We start from the raw sequence: 13142 nt of genomic DNA on the forward strand, positions 1-13142 counted from the left end.
TTTTCTTTATAAATTACCCAGCCTTGGTTATTCTTTGATAGCAATGCAAGCAGACTAAGATGGCAAGACAGATCACAGACAAAGGCTACCTAGCTCAGTCCTACCTAGCTCATTTCCAGGAAATGACATCTAAAATAAGGTGTGAAAGATAAGTGAAAACTGACCAGGCATAGAAGAAAAGAACATTGTTTTTTTGTAGAAGGAATAGCAGGGAGAGAAGAAACGGATAGCTTCCATGAGTCAAGAGAATGGATGAAACACAGGTTTTAAAGAGATGGTGGTCAGGATAGTTGAGATAAGAGAAGTAAACCAGAGTGGCTACAAAGGGCCTTGCGAGCTAAGTTTAAAATTCACTTGAGTTTACTATCCCTGAATGTCCATTACCTCATTACAAGGGGAAGCCATGGAAGGTCTACTCTAAACTGACATAGAGAGATACCAAGCATGGGGCCAGGACAGAATAGGAACACAATAAATACCTGTTGATTCTGAATTCAAGCTGGTGATTCGTATAATCAAGGTATGTGAAAAGTGCAATGGGAGCAAGGAGGAGGGACGGGCTAGCTCTACCTGCAAGGGATGGGAAGATTCACAAGCAGGCAAAGTTGGCTTGGGCCTTAAAGGGTGAGTACGACAATGGGTGTGTTAAGTGACTTGTTATTTTTCTCTGCAATCTTCTATTAGCGCATACTGACAGTCTTTGGGGTCCATCACACTCTCAAAGACCTTCATGCCTTGAAAATCCTGCAAATTCACACCTCTATTTCTAGTTTTTTATTTTGTACTAATGATGTATTATCATACTATAATGTTGGACTAGCTTTCCAAAGGCATGCGGTAGAAACAGGCCCCATCCCCAACAACCTTCTTCCTTACCAACAAAACATTAGCTTTATTCAAGACAGAAAAGTGCCAGCCCTGGGTTGGTGGGGGTTAAATCATGATTGACCTAAGTCAGTCATGACTATTTCATTAACATTTGCCAGACACTCACTTTTCCAGGCTCCCTTGCATCTAAGGGCAGTCATGGGACCCAGTTCTGGTCAATAATATTGTGGTCATTTAGGTATAAGAGTGAATCAGCTGGGAGGGCTTCTGGGATACTTTTGTTTCCTCACTGATAAAATGACATAGTCATTCCAAGAAAAGGATCTTTTGCCACTCCACACTCCCACTCCTTGTCACCTGTCTACTTTTGAATACTGTTGTGATATCTGGAGACATGGCAGCCATCTTGAAACCATGAGAAACAGGCAGAAGAATCAATGACCTACATAAATACAGAGATGAAAAAGTGCCCGTCAACTCAATAATACTGTGGAACTGCTGTTCTCACTTTAGACTACTTATCTCCAGACTTCCTATTATGTGAGATAATCAAAGTGATATGGTGTGGGCCACTATCAGTCAGGGTTTTATTACTTATAGCCAAATAGATTTTAAATTATATAGATGTTTCCAGAAAGAGGACTATCTTTCTTCTCACCAGGATCATGAAGCTCTAAGACTATTAATAAAATGGCCAACTAGCCACACGAAGATGCAAGATATTGTTTTCCCAATCCAGAAAGCAGAAAACTTTCTTCCTTTAATCTTCCCTTCCCAATGATGACTCTTCCTTGGCTGGGAGGAGATGTTTGCACTTCAGATTTCATACCTCCAAATATTACCTATTGCTTCATTGCCCTTTATATTTGGCCAGGCCTTTATTCATGGTGGCCATTCTGGAGACCCCAGCTGGTTAGGAAAATTGAACTTGTCAAAAATCAGAGTGAGATTCTCCTTGGCAACTGCAAAGGTAAGCTGTCACCAGCCCTGTCAACAGTCACAGCAGAAAGAGAGCTATTTATTCATCTAAGACCTTCATGAGTCACAGTCTAAACATTCTGCAAACCCTCCCCTGGCAAGTCATACCCTGCCCCAGTCTCTGGGGAGAATGCTTCCCACCCAGAGCCACTTCAACACAACAGACTCTTGGCTTTTGGCTGTCTAATCTTTGGGCTGCACAAGTGGTCATGTTATTAATGACTCTGAGTCATCATATAGGGTATTTCATCTGGAGTGTGTGTAAAGAGGAGGAAGATGGAGGGCTACTGTAGCCCAGACAAGAAGTGAGGCTTCCCCTTGCTATGCCTCTACCTCACTGTGTACCCTTCAAAATGCAACCAATTTCTTGCATTATAATGCTTCAAATCTCTCCACTTCTTGGTGAACTCCTTTTTTTTTTTTTTTATGAGATTGAGTTTTGCTCTTGTCGACCAGGCTGGAATGCAGTGGCGTGATCTCAGCTCACTGCAACCTCTACCTCCCAGGTTCAAGTGATTCTCCTGCCTCAGCCTCCCAAGTAGCTGGGATTAAAAGCACCCACCACCAGGCCCGGCTAATTTTTGTATTTTTAGTAGAGACAGGGTTTTGCCATGTTGGTCAGGCTGGTCTCGAACTCCTGACCTCACGTGATCCACACGCCTTGGCCTCCCAAAGTGCTGGGATTACAGGCATGAGCCACCGTGCCCAGCTGTGACCTCCCCTTTTAATGCCCTCTTGTTTGTCAGTGTCAAGCAGCATTCAAAGAACTGAACAATACCCAGATGGGTTTGCACAGTGCTGAGGGTGACAGAGATGGCAGACAAGGGCTCTGTTTTATATATATATATATATATTTTTTTTTTTTTTAATTTTAAGCCTAGGTTTTTAATTATACTTTTTCATTTTTGTTTTAAATTTCTGCTCCATGCCAGTGTATACAGTGAATATGACCATGCCCTTTGAATGTTAAGCCTTGATGGCACCTTTCATGCAAAGCTTGACTCCATGTATGTAGTTTAGTTGTTACTTCTTTCAGGAAGTCTCCTCTTATTTATTTAAGTGGTGCTCCGTTTATGAGTCCCTATAACACCTGCTACTTCCTTAACGAAAGAGTTTATCACACTGGTAATTTGGTCACTCCTGTGACTGCAAAGTCTGTAAGAGCAGGGTCTATCTCGTCACCTATGTCAAGAACATTCTCTGACACATAGTGGGCACCTCAACTAACATATAGTGAGTGAGTGAGTAGATGGGCCACCTTCTACAGCCTTCTACAACGGAGCAAATCCCAAAACTGGCCTTCAGGCCCCCAGACTTGGCCTAAACTTGGTAGAGAAGATGAAGACAGGACTGATCAGAGGGATGTTTCTGATATTCTATCATTCTGTGGTCACGGCAACATCAATACCTTGTGGATATGGACCAAGGCTTATAGTTTCCTGTCCAATAAAAGAGAATCTGGCTGACCACGGTGGCTCAAACCTATAATCCCAACACTTTGGGAGGCCCAGGCAGGGGATCACTTAAGCCCAGGAGTTTCAGATCAGCTCAGGTAACATAGTGAAACCTCATCTCTACTGAAAAAACTAAAAGTTAGTCAGATGTGTTGGCATGTTCCTGTAGTCCCAGATACTGAGGAGGCTGAGGCAAGAGGATCACTTGAGCCTAGGAGTTCGAGGCTATAGTGAGCTATGATCGCACTACTGCATTCAGCCTGTTCAACAGAGTGAGACCTTGTCTCAAAGAAAGAAAAAAAAAGATGGAAAAATAGGTCTTAATATTATACGTTTGCTGCGGAGATTAAAGGAGATTGCATGCTCACAGTCTGTGACCAATAGTAAGTGTTCAATACATGCAACTGCTATTATTACGAGCTAAGAAGGGACTAAGAACCAAAATCAATGTTTCTTCCTGTTATAACATAACCCTCCCACCTGAATGTCTGCCCCCTTGTGGTGTTGCCAGGGAATGCTAGGATTTATCTGGCTATCTTTCAATGCCTAATATGACACCTAATTTGAAATCACCTGGCATTCGCACACACAATGTACCCTCTTCCTTAAATCCAGATTGTACCTATTTACCTGGACGTATCCAGAACTTGCACTGTGGCCTTTTCCAGATGCAATCCAGCTTTTAAGATTTTATGTGTAATCCCCATCTCTCCCGACCTTACTGGACTTTGCCTCTGGACTCTCTGGAGTATGAGTCCAAGCAGCCCTCATAGACTCTGGCATGGGTTTGTCTGCTGACTCTCCTGACTCCCCACTTCCTTGATAGGAAGTTCTCGTCATGTCTTCAAGTCCCCCTCAGCTGAGACCACAGCCAACTAGCCAGCTGGCTTCCTGGTTGAACAACCAACCCCCCTGGGTCCAGCACAGAAATGGTACCCAGGAAAAGCGTATGGAATCCAGTGTCCTTATGTTTCCTGTCCATTTCCAGTTCATCACTGGGATGGGGCTGAGACCCTATCCTCAACAAGGCTAAAACCTCCTCTGAAATGGCTATGTGCCTCACACCAAAGGACAAGAAAATTGCCCATTGGTAGACAAATGTGAGTGTGGGAGTGAACCCCAAAAACCTATCAATTACCCTGACCCGAAAAAACACTATCCAAGTAAAATGCAGCCCAGAGAATAAACATATCCCAAACCAGTTTCAAAGTGTGATTGACACCAGATAAATTCATTTTGGGGGGACCATGTTAAAAAGGGGAAGGGAGAAACTCATTGACCACCATATGCCTGACATGTTCTCACATAATCCACACAACATCCTGTAACCTTGATAGCTCTGTCTTTAAGGTGAGCTGTGAAACTCAGATCAGATTAGTAATTTACCCCAAAAGTTACATATTAAGTGACCAAACATGGATTCAAGCCCATATCTGTCTCCAAGCCCAAGGTCTAAGCACTCTCATTCTCCCATAATAGCCATAAAAAGGTAAAACTCCCCTTCTAGAGATGATTACCCATAACGTCTCCCCTTGGTAGACACTCTGTCTTCTCCTTTCCTCTGCAGACTTTCTGTTGAGATCCTGCCCAGCCAACCAGCCAGCGGGCTTTATTCTTCTTAAGGCCTTTAAGAAGGCCCTCTCTACTTAGAAAGGCAGTAGCATAGAGCACAGTCATTAAATCTGGTTCCAGAGCCAGGTAGCCTAGGTTCAAATCCCAGTGCCACTACTTACCAGCTTTGTGACATTGGACAAGGTATTTAGAGTGTCTGTGCCTCAGTTTTCTCTTCTGTAAAGTAGGGGCAATAGTAGTAATCTATCTCACGGGTGGTTGTGAAGATTGACCGAGTTCATATGGGGCTGACATATATTAAGTGCTCAGTAAGTTTTAGCTACCAGTATTACAAGTTAATTTTATAAAAATTTGACAAGGCATTATAAATCTCATTGGGCAGATGAGGAAACTGAGGCAGAGAACGGTTAATATCTTGTCCATGGTCACACTGCTTATCACAGGGAAAGCCAGGATCAGTTGAAAAGAAAAGGGGGGTCTCCCAATTCCTTACCCAGGGCACTCTGTCCTCCTGCTCACTTAACCAAGAGGCAGAAAAAGCAATTTACCTGTTAATACAAGACATAATCTCCCCTCCCTGATGTTCTCCCTGTCACATGAACCACAAAGAAGTCACCACAAACATCCATTTATTTATAAACCTACATTAGCCTCTTCACTTAAAAGCCTCTTGGTAACTTGCTGGTTAAAAGCGTTTCAGATTCTGTCAGAGAAACAAGCTCACACTGACATCTTGTCTCCATATGCCTTTGAAAACCTGCTGAGAGTCCCTTAATCCCTCGCTGAGGAACGTTTCTCTGCACTGTGTTCTTCTAAGGTTTCCACCGTTGGGTGTGGGTATTTTCTGAAAGCTCTCTCTTTTGAAAAATTCCCATGCTTTGAGTCATGCCAAAATCAGAGGGAAATGAATGCTGCCAAAAGTCCCAACATTTACATAAGCTCTTAATCAGCCCTCTGGTTCATTACAGTGTGACATATCAGTTACACTGCTGTTCAGGCAAAGAAATGGGGTCTTGGAATCTGCAGAGGGCCCTGGAAAATTGTGTTCTCTGAGTGGAAGTGGAGCAGGTTCCAGCTTCTCCCTTTATAAAAGTTCAATCTTGGCTGCATTTGTGTTTACGTATTTAGTAAATATTTATTGGTTTCTTAATATGGGGACCATAATAATTGATGGAGAGACAATAATAAGTAAAAAAGATATGACCCCTGACTTTATGAAGCTTATAGTCTAGATGGACAACAGACACTAATCAAAATAAAGGATACTGTGAGAGTATCTAGTGGGGGACATAAACTTGACCCCATCTGGGGTTCAAGAAAAGCTTCTGCTAGTGAATGATGTTTCACCTGGAATCTGTAGGTCTGGGGAGCAGGAACGTCTAGGCAGTGTAGCACAAAGCGGGGTAGATGAAGTAGAGAGAGCAGAGAAAATGAAGATAGATGAAGCCAGTGAGCTAAGTACATCTTTATTTTAGAGCTATGGGAAACCACTGAGAGCCTGTAGCCACCGTGTCTAAGGGCGTCACCAACCTGATTATTATAAAATATTCTCCCTGTATTATGGTTATTTCCCTGTCATCTCCTACCCTGATTGGCATAATAGCTACTATTTTGCTAGCACTATTTTATATATACACATATATATATATTCACATTATATGTGTTTTTATATAGAGACTACACACACACACACACACATACATACACACACATATGGTCTCACCAATCCTCACCCCAACTCTATAAAGAATATACTATCATTATGCCCATTTTACAGATGAAAAGAAGAAGGCTCAAAGACGGCAAATAATCTGCCTATGACTACACAGATGAGACAGGTTGGAAGGCAGGTCTCTCTGATTCCAAGGTCCAAGTTTTTAACAAGTCAATACTGCAAGTTCCCAGCAGTCAGCAGCTGGGTGTTTCTGATTCTGCTTGGTTTGCTAATGCCTGGCCCACAGGCATTACAGGTGTATGGAACTAACTTCCTTGCTTGTCCAAGCCTCCTGTCCCCTACTCCTCACCTAATCATAGGTGACACTTCTAAAGCCCTTACTTACTGCATGCCAGCTATGGTTCTAGTACTTCATGCATATTTGCTCATTTTCATTTTTGCCACAACCTATGAAGTAGGTACTATTATTTTCATCCTCTCCATTTTTCAGATAAGAGAACTGAGTTGCAGAAGCATTAATAGCTTCACCAAGGACACACAGTAATAAGCGGCCCAACAAAGATTCTAACCCAGGCCGACTGGATCCAGAGCTTGGACTCCTAACAACTAGAGATTATTGTTCCTTTCGCAATCCAGCCACATGAACCTCCTTTATATTTAATGCAAAATATGCATTGTTTTTCACCTCCAGCCTTCTCAAATGTCAATGTCTCTTCCTATGCATTCGCCTACTCCACCTAACCTCACTTTCCCTTGGGCTCCCTCCTATCCATCCTCCAGGATTCTTGGTCAGGGTCAGCTGCCCCTTCTGTGTGTGCTACCCCATCACCCTGTGCTTCCCCTTCCCAGCACTCAGCACATAAACTGGGTATTTCAACTACAGGTTCTCTGTCCACCTCCCACCCTTGACTTGAAGCTGCACAGGACAGGGTCCAAGCTACCCAGGCATTTCTATATCTACAATGCCTGCAGCTTGGCAGGGGCTCTATCATTACTGTGAAATGACCAGATACATTTATAAATAAGTGAATAAATTTGAATAGTTTTTTTGTACCCCAAAGTGGTTACACATAGCAGGCCTCATTCAGTGTTGCTGAATGAAGAGTCAAGCGTATAATGTTATTCCAGAATTAAATTTTTACTTGTGGTTTTCTTTTTCTCCCTCTTTGTTTTCAAAGCCCAAAGAAAGATGACAGAAGAACAAAGATGAAGGAGGAGGCCACTGGTTTACAGGAAGGGTAAAGGACAACGACTATCCAGATTTTTCTTCCAACTTTACTTTAAGAAAAAACAAAAAACAAAAAACTTGAGGTCCTCCTAAACCACAGGCATTTGAGCAGTCTGAGGGGTAGCCTCCTGGACTCCTTGTCTACCTGTCTCTCCTGAAGCTTGGAACCTGCAACAGCAGGCCCAGGGGTTCCACTGAGAGTGCTGGAGGCTCTGAAATGGAGCACGGAAGCTGGCGTGAGCTGTGATTGTTCCTGAGCCGCAAGGACAGTGGCTGTTCTGGGCACTTCAGGAAGTACTTGCTCCAAGAGGCCCTTCCAGCTATTGTTGTTAGGCCTGAGCATGCTGGGCTGGCACCAGGACAAGCTGCCCTCTCCAGGTCAAGGATTGGTCCAGGGCATTAGGGGCAGGAAGGTGAAGTGGGGAGGTAGCGGGGGAGGGAAGGATATGCAAACTAGGAAGGAGTCTTGGGCCTGGGCTTCTCTTTTCTTCAGGCTATTAATGCCAGGAGCCACCTGCCTCTAGGTTTATTTCTGTCTCCTCTGGCCATACACTGCACAGATTCATGATAAACCAGATGCTGCCAGTGATATCTTGGCTGGGTCCACAAGAACTATCAAGTGCCGTGAAAGGAACATGGGTTTTAGAGTCCAAGACTCTGGGCTTGCATGCTGGCTCTGCCCCCATGTGTGCCCTTGGGCACTTCTGAATCTCCTCTTCCTCTTCCTTTTCCTTTTCCATAAAAAAGAAATGATAACCAGCTTGAGAGGTCATGAGGATAAGATAAGCTAGGATTAATGAACTTGTCAGGTATACAATGGCAATGGGAAAATGCTAGCTTCCTCCCTTCTCCTGAGCAGCTGGACAAGGAAGGGGGTGGGCGTCAGGGGGAGCTTGGGCAGCAGATGTCACATTTCGACGTGTTCCTCCCTAGCTCAGGCTGCAAGGCCTGGGCACTGAGCCCACTCCAGCCTGAATTCTCCCGACAGCTGCTCAGCTTCTCTACTTGTCCTTGCTCATGACTCCTAATTGAACCAAGAAAAGCCTCTGCTTTGCTCCAGTGACAAAAAAATAAATAACAAGAATGATGTAACATGTGTCTCTCAAGGCCACCAGCCACAGAGAAAGTCCAGGCTTCCGGATCTGTACCCCAAATCCACACCAGGATTCCAAACCAATCCCCTGCTGTCTCGTGGATTCTGGTAGCTCCTGTGTTAACCCTCTACCTGCAGGCAGCTCTGCCTCCCCCTTGTCTTGTGACCGAGGCCACCAACACTGTCACTGAGGCACAAAATTGGCTGGAGGCAGGAAATGAGTTCCTAAGCACTAAGTCTTTGCAACCTGATCTTTAGTAATAATTTATTACTACATTATACTAGTTTAATTAGTAATAGCTAATTATTAATACTAATTAAATTACTGGTTTATTCACCAATAAATAAATAAACACTTATTGAGCACAATATGCCAGACACTCTTCTAAACTCTTTCTGTTAACTTTTTTAATCTTCACAAACACATTTTGAAGTAGGTACTGTTCATAACCCTATTTTACAAAGAAAAAACTGAATTTTAGGGAGTTTAATTGCTGAACCAAGGCCACAGAATTGGTGAGTTGCAGGTAAAATTTGAACCCATTTCTGCAGATGTCAAGTTGTGTTTTTTTGTCTTTCCATCATGCTACTGACACCCAAACCAAATGAAACTGGCAGCCCGGATTCTTTCAGAGAGATGTTGTAAAAGAGTTCCCCCAGCAACCTCACCTGTTAAACCCCCAAATTAAGTCTGAAGAGCAAAGCAGGAGTCTGACTGCTCTTCAAACGGAGAGATGTCAGGAAGCATGATGTAGTGAAGCCTCTCTCTGCTAGGTGCTAGAAGTGTACTCCTGGACCTGTCAGCGGCCCTCTTTGGTATTCAGGATCTTCATCTGTAAAAGGAGAAGATAAAAGTAATTTGGCTTCGACAAGATTCCTTCCAACCCTGACATTCCATAATCCTATGAAACAGCTACCATTTATTATTTCCTCTGTGCCAGATACTGTGCTGAGTATTTCACATAATCGCAAAATCATCACAGCCAACAAATAGCTGTGATGGAGCTGCAACTGATGGAGCACTGCTTATTTGCCAGGCTCTGCTGTAAGTACTTCCCCCTGTATTATCTCATTTAATAATCCTCAGAACAACACTAAGAGGAAGGTATTATTATCCCCACCACCCTCAAGGATCTAAGGCTCAGAAGAATGATACAAAGCTACTAAAAGTCTCCCAATCATTAAGTGCTGCTCTTGGGGTTTGAACCCAGATTTTTCTGACTCCATAACCCATGCTTTTAATCACTGTACTACTTCAAGTGCCCCCTCAACGTCAGGCAAGGGCAGACACCAGGAACAGGCTGTGTTGGTTTTTGGTTGCCCCACTGACTATCCATCTGCAGTTGTTTTTCTTCCATTCTGATCATCAATCATAGTGTGACTTAAATGGGTCAGGGTAAGGAGTCCCCAGCTGCCATGCACAGCCACAGCAGCCACTGCCCACCGTCCTTTCTGTGGGCTTTCTGGGCAGCATTAGTGGAAAGTCCTATCTGTGAAGTAAACTAACAAGATTGGGGGAGGGGTCCCCTTATTTATTTAGTCATCGCTCCCCAAGGCTAAACTGGTGGCCTGGCAACAGTGAGTATTTTCTCTGAGCTCAAAAGCCAACTCCAAGTGTTCAGGGTGAACAGGTTGGGAAACTTGAGAACCACACAGACATCAGGAAAAATTCCGTGAGTGGTTGTCTGTGGTGAAATGATGATATGGCCCTGAGTTTGTTCTCCCCAGGAGAACTTGGAATCTGCCCCCTTTTCCACCTCCCACCTCACTTGGAACTAAGTAAACCAAGAAATTCTAGGAAGCAGCCCAACCTGAAAGAGCTGGCTTCTCCAGGAAAGGAGAGGGGAGGGTGAAGAGACCCAGGGTCTGTCCGTCCCAAGGGGATGGTCAGTCACAGAAGTCACTGACCAGCACTCCAGGCCAGATCTCACTGGTCCGGCCACAGATTTTTCTAATCCTGTGGGTTGAACTGCACCCAAATGACTGCAGATGGGATCAGAGATGGAGGTCTCACCAGTCAGAGGAAAAGCATCCAAGTATCAGGAGAGATGCATAGTTCCAAGAGGAGCCATCTAAAAGCAGGCAGAGTTTGAAAGAAACTTAAAATTAAAAAAAAAAAAAATGCCTTTCTGTGAGGTCACTCCCTGTGAGGCAGGAGAATAGGGTCTGGAGGCAGGGAACATAAAGCCGATTCATGCTGACTTCCTAGAACTAAATCAAATGGAAACACTTCAGCTATGACAGGAAATACCCTCTCCATTTACACAGGGCATACACTGAGTAAATGACTTTGTAACTTCTTTGTAACTTTGCTTCTTCCTCTTCATCTACATAGGGTGTACACCAAGTAACCAATGGAAACCTCTAGTGCATATTTAAACCCCAGAAAATTCTGTAATGGGGGTCTTGAGCCCCTGTGCTTGGCCCGCTCCCACCCTGTGGAGCGTGCTTTCATTTTCAATAAATCTCTGCTTTGGTTCCTTTATTCTTTCCTTGCTTTGTTTGTGTGTTTTGTCCAATTCTTTGTCCAAGATGCCAAGAACCTGGACACCCTCCACTGGTAACAACTACAACCAAGGTCACCACATCACACTACCTGTACTTTGCTCCCCAAAAACAGTTGCTAGCATTTATTCAGAACCTTCTCTGTTCTATCAGTTTAAAAAAAAAAAAAAAACCTAGTAATTTCTGGAACAAAATCACAAATATACTCACTTTCACAAACAGTGTAGACGTGTCAAGAATCCTATTTCTTACCCACAAGAGGACTAGTCTTGTCCCTTTACTGTGTGTTTTTGATTGCACTGGACACTAAGTTTTTTCTCAGCGAAACAGCACCTTATCAATACATCATTGGTATAGGTTTGTTGGCTTTCAATCATAATGGTATCATTTTATTCCTGGGCCCCAAGGGAATTTGGGGCCACAAGGATCTGATTTCAAACTTCAGCTCAGCCATTTTATTTCCTCAAGATCCTAAACAAATAACCTATGCTTTCTCAGCCTTAGTTTTCCCATCTACAAAAATGGAGCTAGTCCTAGCACTACCTACCTCAAGAAATTGTTACAGGAGGAGCCAAGATGGCCGAATAGGAACAGCTCCGGTCTACAGCTCCCAGCGTGAGCGACGCAGAAGACGGGTGATTTCTGCATTTCCATCTGAGGTACCGGGTTCATCTCACTAGGGAGCGCCAGACAGTGGGCGCAGGTCAGTGGGTGCGCGCACCGTGCGCGAGCTGAAGCAGGGCGAGGCATTGCCTCTCTTGGGAAGCGCAAGGGGTCAGGGAGTTCCCTTTCTGAGTCAAAGAAAGGGGTGACGGACGGCACCTGGAAAATCGGGTCACTCCCACCCGAATACTGCGCTTTTCCGACGGGCTTAAAAAACGGCGCACCACGAGATTATATCCGGCACCTGGCTCGGAGGGTCCTACGCCCACAGAGTCTCGCTGATTGCTAGCACAGCAGTCTGAGATCAAACTGCAAGGCGGCAGTGAGGCTGGGGGAGGGGCGCCCGCCATTGCCCAGGCTTGATTAGGTAAACAAAGCAGCCGGGAAGCTCGAACTGGGTGGAGCCCACCACAGCTCAAGGAGGCCTGCCTGCCTCTGTAGGCTCCACCTCTGGGGGCAGGGCACAGACAAACAAAAAGACAGCAGTAACCTCTGCAGACTTAAATGTCCCCATCTGACAGCTTTAAAGAGAGCAGTGGTTCTCCCAGCACGCAGCTGGAGATCTGAGAACGGGCAGACTGCCTCCTCAAGTGGGTCCCTGACCCCTGACCCCCGAGCAGCCTAACTGGGAGGCACCCCCCAGCAGGTGCACACTGACACCTCACACGGCAGGGTACTCCAACAGACCTGCAGCTGAGGGTCCTCTCTGTTAGAAGGAAAACTAACAAACAGAAAGGACATCCACACCAAAAACCCATCAGTACATCACCATCATCAAAGACCAAAAGTGGATAAAACCACAAAGATGGGGAAAAAACAGAACAGAAAAACTGGAAACTCTAAAAAGCAGAGCGCCTCTCCTCCTCCAAAGGAACGCAGTTCCTCACCAGCAGCGGAACAAAGCTGGATGGAGAATGACTTTGACGAGCTGAGAGAAGAACGCTTCAGACGATCAAATTACTCTGAGTTACGGGAGGACATTCAAACCAAAGGCAAAGAAGTTGAAAACTTTGAAAAAAATTTAGAAGAATGTATAACTAGAATAACCAATACAGAGAAGTGCTTAAAGGAGCTGATGGAGCTGAAAACCAAAGCTCGAGAACTACGTGAAGAATGCAGAAGCCTCAGGAGCCGATGCGATCAACT

The 13142-nt window shown here is 44.6% G+C and overlaps 1 long non-coding RNA gene across 1 annotated transcript in view; it reads right to left on the reverse strand.

Moving 5' to 3' along the window:
• Window positions 1-12689, reverse strand: part of LOC107967049 (uncharacterized) — a 181740-nt gene extending 169051 nt beyond the window's left edge. Inside the window, exons 1-3 of the long non-coding RNA XR_010147519.1 lie at window positions 11881-12689; window positions 10843-10900; window positions 9498-9661 (exon numbers count right to left, since the gene is read on the reverse strand). This is a non-coding gene — a long non-coding RNA (uncharacterized LOC107967049). The remainder of the gene's footprint in view (window positions 1-9497; window positions 9662-10842; window positions 10901-11880) is intronic.
• Window positions 12690-13142: the final 453 nt, after the last annotated feature.

This window comes from Pan troglodytes, chromosome 9 (genome assembly GCF_028858775.2).
Source record: "Pan troglodytes isolate AG18354 chromosome 9, NHGRI_mPanTro3-v2.0_pri, whole genome shotgun sequence".
NCBI classification, from domain to species: Eukaryota; Metazoa; Chordata; class Mammalia; order Primates; family Hominidae; genus Pan; species Pan troglodytes.